The following is a 16,277-nucleotide window of genomic DNA, read 5'->3' as shown; positions in this document are numbered from 1 at the left end:
CATGGTTATTGTGGCCATAAGAATTCAAAATATCGATATATCGCGATATATAGAAACCTGGGGGGGGGGGGGGTGCATTAGTTCACAGTGCATTAATGTTTACAAACACAACTTGTGATTTTAATAATGCATTAGTAATCGCTGAAATTAACATGAACTAAGATTACATAGTTATCATCAATACCGGTATAATCGCGACACCCCTACGGTGTGTGTGTGTGTGTGTGTATTATATATATATATATATATATAAATAAAAGTGCTGTCAAACAATTAAATCACATCCAAAATAAAAGTTTTTTAAGGTCAGATTTTTTATGTCACCTGTGATAAAATTTACTCTTGGTTTCTTGTTAGGTATATAGCGTATGAAAACTGATTAAAACAAGATATTATATCTTATATTAATTTCTCTATGAAACAGTCTTAAGCTCAGCCCCCTTCTGTCGTCTCATGCTGACGGCTGGTTTATAAAGAGCAGCAGACTTCACTCTTCTCACAGTCACGGACTTCTCTGTGCAGGAATAAAATCAGGTTCTTTTTACTTTAGTTATTAATACCATTCCAGTTGTTGTTTTTCTAATCTTACCTTTTTCTTAACTTTCTTATTTATCTTCCATCACTATTAAATACTGACGAAAGTTTAATGTTTTAATGTTATAGAGTATCCAGAACTATGGGTAGCTGGTGGTCTTCACCCGCCAAGGATTCAGACGTCAAGGTTTCACCCATCAATGTTAGAGTCGTCAATGAGACTCCTAAAACCTTGTCCTTTTCCACTCAAGACAGAGGGGTAAGGACTTTTCATTCTTCATGGTTCATTTTTTTCCTTGTTAGCATGTCCTATAATTAGCCAGACAATAACTGAGAGAATAACATAATATTTCACAACAATATGTGACCTTGAACCACAAAACCAGTCATGAGGGTCAATTTTTCGAAATTGAGATTTATACATCATCTGAAAGCAGAATAAATAATCTTTCCATTGATGTATGGTTTGTTAGGGTCGGATAATATTTGGCTGAGATACAACTATTTGAAAATCTGGAATCTGAGGGTGCAAAAAAAAAAAATTCAAAACAAGTTTTTAGCAATGCATATTACTAATCAAAAATTAAGTTTTGATATATTTACAGTAGGAAATTTACAAAATATTTTCAGGGAACATGATCTTTACTTAATGTCCTAATGATTTTTGGCATAAAAGAAAAATCAGTTTTGACCCATACAATGTATTTTGTGACTTCGTTTATATTTACATGTCATTTTTCACTGCCTTTCTGATGAAAAAAAATGGATGTAAAATTCTGCTCCCCAGTACACACAGATCGACTCTGGCCGCAGCACATCCTATAAAGAGGATCAGGCAGACGCACACATCCGCATCAGACCTAAAAATCACTCGGGGGATAGTTTTTCATACAAATTTGACACCAAGAAAGGCGACACGTCTTTTATCTTAAGAGAAAACAAGGACCGTTCCCAGATTCAGATACACTGCACCTCTACGAACAAAGATTGTTTCTGTCCCAACCCCGGTAAGTTCCTGCAAACATGTCATTTCTGGACTACACTATACCGCCAAAAGTATGCACACCCCAACCATCACAGCAATGTGTGCTTGTTCAACATCTCATTCAAAATTAATTTTGCCTTTGCTGTTATAAAAACAAAGAAAAATCCTGCAACATTTGTGGTGAAGAAAAGTTATATTACATGTGAAACCCCCCACACGGTTTTCATCTTTTAATTTTCAAGATAAATCAACCAATCAGAATACACCTTATCAAATTGGCATGTCCTACGTAAGGGAGACAATCAGTTATCATCAAGGTAACAACTTATATTTAAAAAAAACACATGAGCCATAAAATTAATTATTTGGAAACATTTTGGAAATAAACTGTTCAAATTAAAGACCCAAAAAGGCTTCTCTCATTGTTACTACCCCTTGTACTCGGTTTTCTCCGTTCAATACCAAGAAAAAAGGAAGATATTTTATGATTACACTCACACAAATGTATTACAACATGACTCATGAAATCCTTTCTCATTAAGTCATTATATATAAATAATTAAATTACGTAACTCCGTTACATGTAACTAGCTACTCTCCAACACTGTATTTCATGTCTGTGTGTGTGTGTGGGCTCAAAGATGTAACATAAAGGGAGACGACACGGCGGAATAACTTCTAGCATAATATTTATGACAAAAAAAAAATAACAATCACAAAGTCAGTATCAGTAACATCAATCAGTATGAAATGCAGGTGAATGGATGCACAAAGTGAAGTGTGGTCAGTGTTGCCAGATTGGGCGGTTTTGAATTTGATTGTGCGGGTAAATGTTGGCTTGGGCGGGTGGACAAAATTTGGGCTGGTTTTTGGTCAGTTTGGCGGTTTTCAAAAGATAAATTGTACAGGCTAATTGGTTAACAAACAAGCCCAAGTGTGCATATATAGCCTACTGCATGCATCAGTCATCACAACGTTACTGAACACACACACACACACTGCAAAGAGACTGGAGCTGATGTTGATGTCGCGGCCGCACTTTTAGCCAATCACTAGAATCAGCAGACAGACATGATGATTCATGAGCGACGGGTTTTTAGCGCGATAACGGATCTGATTTTGAATGTATAACTGTAAGTGATCATAACGCCTATATATATATATATATTTGATGGTAAAGAGTGGAGAGTGTTTCAATTAATATCCCTGGAGCTTCATGAGTTCCGCTACTTCTGTGACTGGATATGTGGATTTTTTGTGTGAGGGATGAAAAAGACATCATGTGTTTAGTGCTAATGGCCAATCCAATTATTAACTGGTAATTTTTATTTTATTTTTTATAATTTTTTTATAAGTATTGGTTCAGTTTTTTATAAGTAAGGCACCGGTACCGTTTTAAAAGTATTGAATTCAAAGGGTTGCTCTGCTGGAAGTATTGGATACAGTGGAGCCTGTTTCAGTGGCTGATTAGGTTTTCCGGTCACTTGGCATGTATAACATATTTTAGTAAACAGCAAGATATCTTTTTTCAACAGCATCCAATAAAAATGCTGCAAAACACCTTTTTTTACACCTAAGTGCCCGGCTATATCGCCGTGAGCCAATCGGAGTACAACATCTCTGAATTTCTCAGGTACAACAACTTCTCTTTGAGCAAGCCACTTGCGCAATAACACCGCATCATGTATAAAGTATCCAGTCGCGGCACTCTCCACATCTTCCGGTGGGAGAACAGCAGCAAACAAACTTTTCAACCCAGGATCATCCCTCTGGGCGATGACGAGTTCTGCACGAGAAATTCATGTACAGGACATTCATTCTTCCAGTGTCCGACTTCCAGACAATAACGACACACAGAATCAGATTTCACCCTCTGAGAAGGTGAACTTTGATCACTTCGTTGCGAAGATTTGAAGATTTCCATTACCCTGATTCCCATAACTACATCGATTCTTGTGAGTCAGAACGAAATCATCTGCTAATGATGCAGCTTCAATAGCAGTGCGAGGTTTATTTTTGTTAATATACACTATACAATGCATTTTGCGTAACTCACTAAATGACTGTACGTTAGTTGTTGTACACCAGCGGTCAAAATGATTACTTAACTCTCGTGTAACCTCCACATGTGTTTGTCTCTCACTTTTCCTCCAAGTAGGAAAACGTTGGCAATAAGCTTCTGGGACCAGTTCAAAAGCTTTTAACACAGCAGATTTGACACCATCATACTTCTTTCTTTGCTCTACTGAAAGAGCAGTATACGCCTCCTGAGCTTTCCCCACTGAAACAGATTGAAGCATACCTGTACAGTCAGTCTCAGGCCATCCCTGTTCGTCTGCTCTGCTTTCAAATAATGAGAAATCTCTCATTGATCGCTGGCAACAATTTCAATTTATTAATTATACCAAAACAACAGTCTGCGTGATCACTAGATGATCTGCTCTCACCTCGAAGTCTCAAGCTCTCAAACTTTAACTAAAACTCTTGATTTTGTCGTTCTGCAGCTAATTTTTGCTCGTGTTTCATTTTTTTCAAAGTCCGTCTCACGCTATTTCATCAAATCATCCAGTTTATGTTTCATCTCATGATCACGCATCTCCTTTTTATGCAACTATTGCATTTTAATAAGCTCTTTCTGCTGCTCAAATGACGAACCAACGAATGAAAGCTGCAGGATTAACCCCAGCTGATACTTGTTTAAGCGTAAATGGTCAAATCTGAAGATCACTCAATGTGTTTCTTATTATTTCTCTGGCCTCATCTTTTCTCAATCGCTTATCAACGCCACTTAATTCATATCGTTCCACAATTTCCCACAGCTGTTTTTTCGAACACAGATTTAATAGCTCATCTGAAGGAGCTTTACAAATTATTCAATTGATGTCATAATGGAACAATCCGAAATCGAAATTTCACAAATTAATCCAACAAATAATTCAGCCTACCTCTACTTCTAATTACAATTCAGAAAATATTTGAAAATATTTTTCTCTAATACACATTGACCACAATTAATCATACCCTTTATTCAATACTTTTTGTAACCTGCTTTTCCCAAGATAACAGCTCTGAGTTTTCTCCTGTAATTCCTGATGAGTAACACCTGACAAGAGATCAGAGACCATTCCTTCATCCAGAATCACTCCAGACCCTTTAGATTCACAGCTCCATGTTGCTGCTTCTTCTCTTCAGTTCACTCATCTTCTACAGGGTTCAGGTCAGAGGACTGGAATGGCCAGCAGAAGCTTGGTTTTGTGCTCAGTGACCCATTAAAATTTTTTATCTGTTGGTATTTGATCAAATCCACAATGCTATCGTTCTGAAACAAAATTTCCAGAATCTCTGGCAGAAAAATAGACCCACAACATAAAAGATAAAAAAAAGTGCCATTTGAAGTTCCAGTCATGGCTAGCAAATTAATATGCTGGAGTTTGTTTTTGGATGAGAGTGTTTTTTTTCTAGACTTTTCTTGAAACCCTTCCAAACAACATTGTGTGATGTAGGGGCTTTGATCATTTTTTTAGGCTTTCTGACCCGAGATTCAACTATTTTCTGCAGTTCTCCAGCTGTGATCTTGCTCTGAGACTTTTGCCACTCAGACTCTCCTCACCACGCAAAAAAAAACAAAAAACACACAAATCTTCCAGGCAGATTTGTAACATCTTTAGTTGATTGGAATCTTAATTATTTCCCTGATGGTGGAAATGGGAATTTTCAATGCTTTAGCTCTTTTCTTACAGCCACGTTCTACTTTGTGAAATTCAACAATCTTTTGCCGCACATCAGAAATATATTCTTTGATTTTACTCATTGTGATCAATGATTAAGGGAATTTGGCCTTTGTGTTCCTCATATTTATATTCCTTTGAAACAGAATCAGAGTCAGAATGAGATTTATTGCCAGTTATGATTACACATACGAGGAATTTGTTTTCGTGACAGAAGCTTCCACAGTGCGACAGAATGACAGCGACAGGACAAAAACACCGATAATAAAAGAATAAAAATAGAACAAGTAAATAAGGAATAACAATATACAAATTGACAATTGTATGCATATTTCAATAGACAGTTTTGTATGTACAGGTATGATATGTGCAAATTTTAAATGTAAATAATTGTGTTAAATAAGGCAGCGGCTTTTTGCACTAAGTGTAAATAGAATCTATTTTAAAATAGCAAGATTTTCTGCTATTTAAACTACTTATTGCAAATAGTGGCAATTATCTGCACCTCAGTATTGTAGTACATGATAAAACAGTACACAATAGTAACGTATTGAGTGTAAATTATAGTTTTAATTCAAATTATTTAATGGCTGCTACCTTATTGGGACAATAAAGCCCTCCCTACACCTGCCCTAACCCTACCCGATACTTTTATTTTCAACTTTTTTATTATTTCCTTCATTTTTATTTAAAATAAATGCCTTTCTGATGCAATGTGAGATTTGAAAAGGGAGAAAAAAAGTTCAGTAAAGGGCAGGTTCGAACTCGAGTCGATCGTGTCAAAAGGCATTCGTCTTACCATCTACACCACTGAAATTGATGCTGAATTAGCGTCTTTTCCTCAGCTGACGAAGGAAGTACAGCCTCTGCTGGGCCTTTTTAACAATGGAGTCTATGTGAGTGTCCCACTTCAGGTCCTGAGAGATGAACCTGAATGACTCCACTGCAGTCACAGTGCTGTTCATGATGGTGAGTGGGGAGAGCAGGGGGTTTCTCCTGAAGTCCACTATCATCTCCACAGTTTTGAGTTTGTTAAGCTCCAGGTTGTTAAGACTGCACCAGACAGCCAGCTCCTTAACCTCCTGTCTGTTAGCAGACTCGTCACCGTCCTGGATGAGGCCGATCAGTGTAAACAGGAAGCCATGGCTGGATAATTTCATGTTCCTAGTCACCCTGGTGTGATTTAAAAAAAAATGGAAATATGAATGGAAATATACTTTCAGAGATATTTTAATCAAATGAATTTCTAGGTGCACCAGTAATTGTGGCCATTGTGTATTAGAGAAAAATATTTATTTCATAATAGGATTTCCCCCCACTTTCACTTTTTTTTTTTTTTTTTTTAATTTTTGAACGAAAGATCAAATGAATAAACAATGCAGACTTATGCTGCCTTTGATCATATTCACCAAGGGTATGAATAATTTTTAGCACAGCTGCATGCATACATATATATATATAAATAAAATAGTGGTGGAGAGTAGCTAGCTGCATGTAACGGAGTAACAATTTAATTACAAAATAAATGTTACTGTAATCTGTTACAGTTACTGAGAAAAAATATAATTACAGTTACTTATGGAAATGTTACCGATCATAAAGGGGGTTACATCTAAATATTTTCACACACATACAAATTTGATTGCTTTCTTTCCCAAATTGTATTGACTGCTATGCAATATGAGACACCAGTGTTTCAGGAGTATTGGACACCTGCTGATAACGGTTTTATTTCCTATTTGGGTTTGTGTATATGCTTTGTTTTTTTTTATTTTGTTTTTCTCAAAGACATTGTTAGATGCTAGTATTTCCTGTCAAAGCTATGCAAATATTTGATTTCAAAAACAGTATAGTAACTATTAAACTGTATCTTATGATTTTAAATCTATCTGTGGTGGCTGTGCTTTAAAGTTCAATTATAATCTTAATCAACAAGTACATGTTCCTGGATCGACATCCTTGTTAATCCTGGAACAATATTACAATCAACCAATCAGAATTGAGATAGAACTTTTCAGGAAATATTTGTTTTAGGCTTACGATCAGGGTTACGTGCTTCTACACCCTTGTTAATCAGCATTTCCCACTGATTTTAGGAATATATTATGGGTAGGGTTAGGTTTAGGGGTTGGGACTGGGTTAAGTCTATATTTTTGGACAGTAATGTTGATCCAGGAACATGTCTTATTTGGCAAAATCACGGCAACCGTGCTAAATAACTTCTGGTAGTTTTACTGAGATTTCTTATACTGTGTAAATTGGCCATTAATATTACATACGTCCTGTGGTAAATTAACATTAATCCAACTACCCTTGTAAAACTAATCCTGTCCAAATAGGGCAATAGACAGAAACATGGAAATTGTATCATATAAATTATGTTTTTAAGTCTTACATGTTATAAAACTTGTAGTGAATATACGATTCTTCTTTTCATACTGATTAAAAATGTCACGAATCCAGTCTGAACTGGATGAACTTCAGTTCACTCACCACCAGAGGTCACCCGCTCACCACATGGACTCTTGCACTACATTAACTGTTGCACTTCACCCCGGACTACAGTTCCCATCATCCATTGCACTGATTACACACACACAGCTAATTCCAATCAGACATGCTACATAAGACTTCATACATGGATTCCTCTTTCTCACTGCCGAGTATTGTTTATCTTCTGTCACTGTGATAGTTACTTTACGGAGCTTGTCTTAAGTTTTCTTAGTCTAGTCAAAGTCTTACCTTCACATGTCAAGAATGTAATGTCTGTACATGTTTTTAAAGTACAGCTAAAGATTATTTGTTTGGCATGGCATATCCTTCTTGTTGATCATTTTTTATTATTGTTGTTTTAGGTGATGTTTCTTTTTTTATTGTATTGAGATGATGTAAAGCACTTTGGTCAACATGTGTTGTTTTAATAGTGCTATATAAATAAACTTTACATTACATTACATTACATTACATTGCCTGTTTTCCCTTGTTTTTGATTGACGTCTGTGTTTTGTATTCCCCGTTTGCCTGGCCCTGTTTGCCCCAGCCCGGACTATTGCTCATGTTTACGGATTACCTCTTTTGTCAAGCCCTCTGGATATTGTCAGCCGTCGATCGATCACACACGTTTTGGATCATTCTCTTGCCTTGCCCTCAATATACCTGTTTGCCATTGTCATAACCTTACCTGTTTTACGACCATGTCTCTGAATAAAGCTCTGAAGATGGATTTGCACACTTCCTTCCGTAACAAAAATGTATGTATGTATGTACATGATTGTGTTTTTGAGAAAATAATGTTTATGTGTGGTTAGTGAAAAACTATATTTTTTAAGTCACTGAAATAAGGCCATAAAACACATACAGAATATTTGTTTGCACAAGACTGTGCAAATTAAATAACACAAAATTAAAAAAATTTAATTTAGGAAGAGATGAGAGGAGATAAGAAGTCTGCGACGTGAGTAAACAAGATTTTTTCTCCAACATAATCCCTATTCAGATGGGATTAGTTTTACATGGAGTGGTGGGGTAAAGTAATTAATTACTACGAACAATGACAGTAAAGATTATGGCAACTTTTACCTTCTGTAAAAAGGCCCAGGATAATTGCCTCCGGTAATACTGATCCCGTGCGAATAGACCAGCTGTAAATATGCAAGTAATTATTCCATCTTTTCCTGTTCAAAAGTGTTCCATGATTTTTCAGGCGTTTAAAGAAGCATTCAGTTGCATTGTAAGTCTATGGCAAACCTCAAATGTTTTCCACATATGACACTGCATACCATTCAGATCAAAAAGTAGGTCGAAAGCACTTGTTAGAAACATACTCGGTTACTGATGTTACCTCGGTTTCCTGAGATACAGGAACGAGTACCGAGTCTGCTAAGACGATATGGGGAAAACTCCTTTTTCTCCGATAACTGAAGCCTTTTTCAACCACACAGTGAAACTGCACAGCCATTGGTTCGTGCAGTGTATTAAAAATGAACAAATGGCTCAGCAGCGGAGCTGCATGAGCCTATGGCAACAGAGACTGCCAGAATGGGCGGGGCCATCTGGCTATATAAGCGGGCATTTCACCCTAGGATCCTCAGGTTTACTTCGACTGAAGTGACGATGCTGAGTTGTGCAGCTGTATAGCATGGCCAAGTATGCAGTAATCGTTCCCGTATATCAGGGAACCGAGGCTAAGTTAGTAACTGGGTATGTTCCCCATCGATACTTCACTAGTAGTGCATCTGCTAAGATGCTATGTGGAACCAGTACAATCCCGCCGTGCTATGCTAGAGGAATGACTCATCCTAGAACTTGCCTTAAGCACCACCAGGGGCCCAGAGGGACCCAAGTATTTGCAGGGAAAAACCCAGCAGGAGGCAATAGGGCCAGACTCGCAGAGGTCCGCCTGGCTTTGAGTATCATTCCAAGAAGAACTCTGTACCGTCTCAGCACTCAGTGAGTGCCATGATTGTACAAGAAAGAGGCAAAAGCCTGAGCACTTGTAGTGCTTGCTCTTATGGCAAATAATTAGTAGATATTATAATGCCAATCTATGGACCAGTGTCTCAGAAGAATAGATTCGCTGCTGAGAAAGATGCCACAACAACAGTGAACAGAACAGACTGAAGATTTGCTTTAACTTAAGATTTGTATTTTGAAAGCACACAGCTGGTAAGTTGCTTCAATTAATAGAGAACAAATGAAAATTAAAAAACCCCAATGTTTTCACAAACTGAGTTGTGGTTACTCAACTTTGTGTTGTCTTTGTTTCTTTAGGCCTCGTAATCTTTCCCTTAGTTTTCAACAAGGTAAGTTCTTCACACTTCACAATATTTTATGTACTCCAAAAATACTGAATAAGCAATTAAATTTCTGTTGTCACTATTTGTTCTTTTAAATCAATCAGTGTTCAATTATAAAACAAAAAAAACAACATACAACCCCAGTTGTAAATCAAAATAGAAAACCAACCATTCTCAATTAAATATAATAGATAACCTTCGATTTCAACACTGAATTGAATTGTTCAATCTTTCAAGAAAAACTGTCCTTTGAATGGTCCACAGTGTAAGGATTTTATTAGCTCATTTTATTAATTTTAGCTCTTATTTATCCTTTTGGGGAATCATTTATTAACGATTCGATATTGAATTGATATTAATCCAAAAACTTATTTATACCTTATTAACGCCTCGTCCAGTGAGCGTTAAAATCAGTATATCCTAACAATTATGTTTATATTATTACGTGGCCAACGAGAACACAAACAAAACGCTAGTAGTTTATTAAATTTCGAGCAAGGTAACAAGGATCAGGGCAAAGGTTGACTCAAAAATTACACAACACAAGACAAGAATTCTTTATAAATGAAACAAGAGTTTATTTGCTATTCTACTAATCTAGGATACATGATAAACTAAATAAAACAAAACACACAGGCAAGATGATTGCAATTTGAAGAAAGTTTAAGGTTCTAATGCTCTTTTCCAAGAGTTCTGTAAATTCAGCCTGAGGAAGTCATAACCAGAGAATTTTACTATCTTTTCTGTAAGTCTTTTCGTCTGTAAGTGGTTGGCTTCCTGGCCGCGTGCGAGTGCAATGCTTTGAAGTTCTTGTGCGGTTTCAGGCTTCGAAAGTTTCTTTGGTCAGAAGTTTGAAGTCTTGGATGATCGACCTGATGATAAGTCTGTAGGCGCTTCACAGCGCGACCAGTGAGGCGAGACCAAAGTTTTCAAGCAGCGAGCGAGCCTTGTGTCACAGAGTTTTAACAGGCTGGATTCTGTCCACCCACTAGAGGCTTCTTCCAATCAGATTGTCTCTACAGGGCAGAGCCCCGCCCCACATGGTTCTTCTCCATACATAGATTAACATAATGCTTCATCCATGCTGTGAGAAGTATTTCTAATAACTTCTTATAAAAGTATTCATCACTCATCATACGAGGCTGTAAATCGACATATAATTCATTTCAACTTCCAGCATTTGAAATAAGCTTTAACACGATACTACACACGGCTATCTATTCAAAAGAAAGTTATATGGCAAAGATCAAAATAAAGCACACCACGCATAACATAAAACACCAAGCATATATGTAAGACATCAAACATGTTATTTGTTGATACACTTGCTCTAATAGCAATGGAAATACATAAAGACAATCTCTAAAGACAATCGTGTAAGTTTGTGTTTCTTTTGTTGTAAGAGAAGAGATAAAGGCGTGTTGTCTCGGAATGCAGGAGAAGGGAGATGTCTGAGGGGTCATGAGAATGTCACGTTGTGTAGATCTGGTGATTTTCTTAGCTCAGACGTCTGACGTCTTCCCTTGTTGATACCATCATTGAATTATGCGTTAAACGGCCAGGAGGTTCTGGGAGTGTCTGTGCTGGAGCGTGTCCACATACAAGTTCTCTGTACCGCTGTTTAGTCGAATTATGTTTACGTGATAAGAAGGAACAGTGAGGTCCTGTTCTTAAACCCATCCAGATGTCTTCCTCAAACCTATCATCATTTTAATAGGGCTCATGAGATGATAAGGAACACATGGCAGGATGCTGGTCAAACACTTGGGCGTGGTGCTGATCATTCATTAATTTGACGACCACGGCGTGGCCGAAGAGAAGGCTCCTTAGATTCTGCTAAGGAATGTGCACTGTAAAAAATTACTCTGGAGGGTGTTAAATACAACCCATGAAAATTAGTTATAGTTTACTTAAGTATATGAGTTAGCAAGTAAAATACAAAATAATGGGTACATTCTACCTACACTATCTATTTTTTAACAGTAATAACTGCAACACTAAAAAATTAAGTAAAATATACCCCGAAATATTAGCTTTGGCACCGCAAAGTGCGCATGCGTCAACATCTAGGCGGGAATCGCGGCATTCACCATTTTGGCGGCAGCAACGGCACTGCGATTTGTTGAGCTACGGGTAAGTTTTTATTTAACTTGTTGATATATCATCATGAATGCAAATGTTATGTTGTCTACCAGAAGATTAGTAATTTGCGCGCTTCTCTGTTGTCGGCACCACAGTCTGGTGACAGATGGGTTAGAATTTGATTTTGTGGTCAGTCAAGTTAGCGTTGAAAGCGGAATACATTGTCCAGTACTTGCACCTGCGAATGCGAGTAATCATCTACATTTATAATTAAAATATGTTAGCTTCCATATTGTTATGTACATGGCTGAAACTCGTGAACAGCGAAGCTGCTGCACATGAGTGGTTGAACTTGAGCCTCTGACTAGAGAGAGAGAGATGGAGAACAACGGTTGATGTACTAAGAACAGGGAAGGTGATCGGAGCAGAAAACCAGCAGTAAAGCTGTCAATGTGGTATGATAATTACTGTTAAAGTTTTATTGCATTTATCTTTTGATATATTGAGTTTTGTGTTAGAAGGGATCAATTTATAAAGACATTTTATTGGTATCATTTACGGATTTATAATTAAAGTTTGCCTTTCCATGGGCGTTTTTAATTTTAATGGCTGTTAAAAAGTGTTTCGGGGTTTATAAGAGGCATTATTTTACAGATTAGTAATTTTTTTTTAAATTTATTGTTAAGTAATTAGCCTAGCCATGTTTGAAAATAGGTGTTTGTGTAACATTAAGTGTGTGCGTCTTCCAATTCCTGTATTGGCGGGATGTGCTTCATTCGTGATAAATTTTCTCCTTTACAAGTACTTTAAGTGCAAAAATGTCAAACTTTTGATACTGTGTCATAAACAAGACTATACTACTGTGTGTTGGTGTTTATGTGTGCTTATTAAGTGTTACTTTTATAAACTTGACATTATAGCTAATCAGCCTCTGAGCACATGGTTAGCATTAATGTACAGCGATTAGCGTGTGCTCTGTTATCGACAAAAAGCAAAAGATAGAAAACATGCAATGTTTTTTATGTTCCTTATGTGATCTTTAACATAACAGTTGTATGTTTTGATGTTTTATATTTTGTGCCACTTTGTTTGAGTCAACTCAGATTTGCAGATACATTGCACAAGTACAGTTGGTGTAATAATTTTACAAAATATGTTTTAAACATTGAGGAAATTTAAACTTATAACATTTGCATTCATGTAAATGCAACATAAATGAATATGAATATAAATTCATTTTACAGGAGTGCAGAAATATAATAATTTAAAAATCCTGTTTCTGACATTCTTTTTCTTCTACAGAGAGATATAGGAAGAAGAATTCAATAAGTATTCGTAGCAGTTTGCAAGACAAGTAAAACTTCAGGTACCCGAACTGAACACTAAGTCAATGGGTGTTCTACCTTATTGCAAATGAATTGGCTGTGCAAAATATGTAACTTTACATCATCGAAACGATTGGAACTATTAAAACACTACAGATTACAACATGGGCATCATAGTCGAAACCAATCCATACCCTGTCTCCATTCGGATTGCCCTTGCACCTTTAGGACATGGGGTGCGTTACGGACACATTTGTCCAGGTTTCATGCACAGACAACTAGGCCAGGCCAGCTGCTTTCCTTCACATGCATAGTGTGTAAATCATGCTATTTCCACACAGAAAGACAATATTTTGAGCACCTGGGTGGTCATCTTAAAAAACATGAAACTGTGCCTTGTGTTTTCCATGACTGTGATTACAAAACAAATGTATATACAACATTTCACAGTCATAAGAGCAGGAAACATAGCCCCCATTCAGTGGAAGATTTTAAGACCATTGTTTTTCAAGAACACCAAAGCCAGATTCACGAAGAAAGCGATTCTGTTGAAAGTGAAAACTACTGTGACTCTGTCCTTAAGGAGGATGAAGACTTGAGCGAAGCAATTGTCAGGAGACTGGGCTTGCTCCTCCTTAAATTGGAGTGCATATTTAATGTGTCTAATACATGCATAGATGAGCTAGTAGAGGAACTTAATTTCCTTACATCATCTGCATCTGGGCCTGTTATTAAAAACATTATACTGAGCACTCTAAAGAAGCATGGCTGCATTTTTGAAGATTCTGTGATTTCAGAACTGGTGAAAGATCTTTGCCAGCTTAACCCTTTCTGTGCTGCTTTAGGATTGGATGAGCCTTTAAGCACACACTACAGGAGACAACAATTTATAAAGGAGCATCTTTCACTGACTGAGCCAATTGAGTACATACTTGATAGTAGCAAGAATGCAGCCTTCCAGTATGTTCCTATTCTCCCATTATTGTCTCAACTTTTGAACAATGTGCACATTCAGGACACAATATTACAGAACAAAAGGCCATGTAATGTTTCTTCTGAATGTGGATCATTGCATGATGGATCTTTCTACAGAGAAAACAGCTTTTTGTCTGGAGATGAACTTAAACTCCCATTGATTCTTTACATAGATGACTTCGAAATATGCAACCCTCTGGGAACGTCACGCAAGAAGCATAAAGTCACTGGTGTGTACTGGGTGCTTGCAGACATCCCTGCTACCCTGTGATCTACTCTAAGTTCCATTTATCTAGCCATTCTTTGTAAGGTAGATGATGTCAAGCAATATGGATACCCAAAAGTTTTGGAGCCACTGCTTAAAGATTTGAAATGCTTGGAGGATGATGGTATATTTGTACCAAGTCTGGGCAAAGTGGTGGAGGGCACTGTATTTGCCGTAGCAGCTGATAATCTTGGCGCTCACTCCATCGGTGGGTTTGTTGAAAGCTTTTCTTCTTCACATTTTTGTCGCTTTTGCACTGGAGAGCGTTCACAGATCCAGGAGCATGAAGTAAGAGCAGGAATGTTTCCTCTACGAACTAAGTCCAGCCATACCCTCCATGTCGAATCAGCGTTGTCTGACACTGCTAAAGCTCATCATTGTGGAGTTAAAAGACAGTGTCCCATCTCTGACAAACTGAGTTACTTTCATGCCACATCAGGTTATCCCCCTGATGCTTTGCATGATTTGCTTGAAGGGATTGTACCTTTTGAACTGGCACTGTGTCTTGATGTGTTTATAAAGAAGAAATACTTCTCTCTTCTTGAACTTAACTCTTAAATCCATCGATTTCCCTACAAATGGAATGACAAAGTCAACTGTCCACAAGCTATCCCCCTGACTTTTGCATCACGTAAAAGTATAGGAGCCAATGCACACGAAAACTGGTGCTTGTTACGGATGCTACCTTTTATGATTGGCGACAAAGTGCCAGAAGAGGACACAGCATGGCAGGTTTTGATGACCTTGAAAGATATTGTTGAGCTTGTCATGGCTCCTGTTCACACAGATGAGACGCTAGGATACATGGAAAGCAAGATTAGTGAACACCGTTATAGGTATTTGGATGTGTTCCCAGAGGAGAAATTGAGACCGAAACATCACTTCCTGGAGCATTATCCTTGGCTTACAACTGCTTTTGGACCACTTGTGTTTCTCTGGACCATGAGATTCGAAGCCAAACACCGATTTTTTAAAAGGATTGTGAGGCAGACCGGGTCGTTCAGAAACATTCTCAAGACAATGGCAAGAAAACACCAATCAATGATTGCATGTCACATCCATGATGCTAACATTCTAAGGCCAAAACTCTCTGTGTCAAGAATGACTCAAGTAGCGGTGGAGGTTCTAAAGGATAGCATTAAGGAGTCATTTGTAAAGACGTTTCCCAGAGCAGCAGTTGTGAGTATGACAAACAAAGTCACCATTTTAGGCACTGACTATTGTGTTGGAATGCTGCTGCCTTTTGGATCAACAGGAGGATTGCCTGACTTCGGAGAAATACTCAAAATAATCATTGTGCATGAAAGTCCTGTCTTTGTTCTGAAGTTGCTAAGTGGGTGGTACCATGAGCACTTGAGGAGCTTCAAAGTAGAGCCCACAGGAGAGATCAAAGTCCTGCAGCATTCGGAAATGAAAGATGCATACCCTTTGGCAGCATATAATACACTACATGGTCGAATGATGTCTCTGAAACACTTTGTTTGCATATCAGAGTAGGTTTTACACTTCAGTTTAATTATGCATGCCTTATCAATCATGTGTATTATTCATGCCTTATCAATCCTGCCAAGTATACTAAAATAGAAT

The 16,277-nt window shown here is 37.5% G+C and overlaps 1 protein-coding gene across 2 annotated transcripts in view; it reads left to right on the top strand.

Moving 5' to 3' along the window:
• Positions 1–358: 358 nt before the first annotated feature.
• The window catches only part of LOC131538593 (uncharacterized), a 33,643-nt gene continuing 17,724 nt past the window's right edge, over positions 359–16,277 (top strand). Inside the window, exons 1-4 of one of the 2 annotated variants that reach the window (XM_058772511.1) lie at positions 359–534; positions 664–793; positions 1,322–1,541; positions 8,288–13,491. The gene's annotated coding sequence lies outside the window, so the exon portion shown is untranslated. Of the gene's footprint in view, positions 535–663; positions 794–1,321; positions 1,542–8,287; positions 16,184–16,277 lie in introns of both variants that reach the window. The other variant, XM_058772510.1, reaches the window with a different exon arrangement.

This window comes from Onychostoma macrolepis, chromosome 04, assembly GCF_012432095.1.
Source record: "Onychostoma macrolepis isolate SWU-2019 chromosome 04, ASM1243209v1, whole genome shotgun sequence".
In the NCBI taxonomy this organism is placed as follows: Eukaryota; Metazoa; Chordata; class Actinopteri; order Cypriniformes; family Cyprinidae; genus Onychostoma; species Onychostoma macrolepis.
The sequence above is the reverse complement of the archived record's forward strand: the minus strand, read 5'-3'. Positions and strand labels throughout refer to the sequence as shown.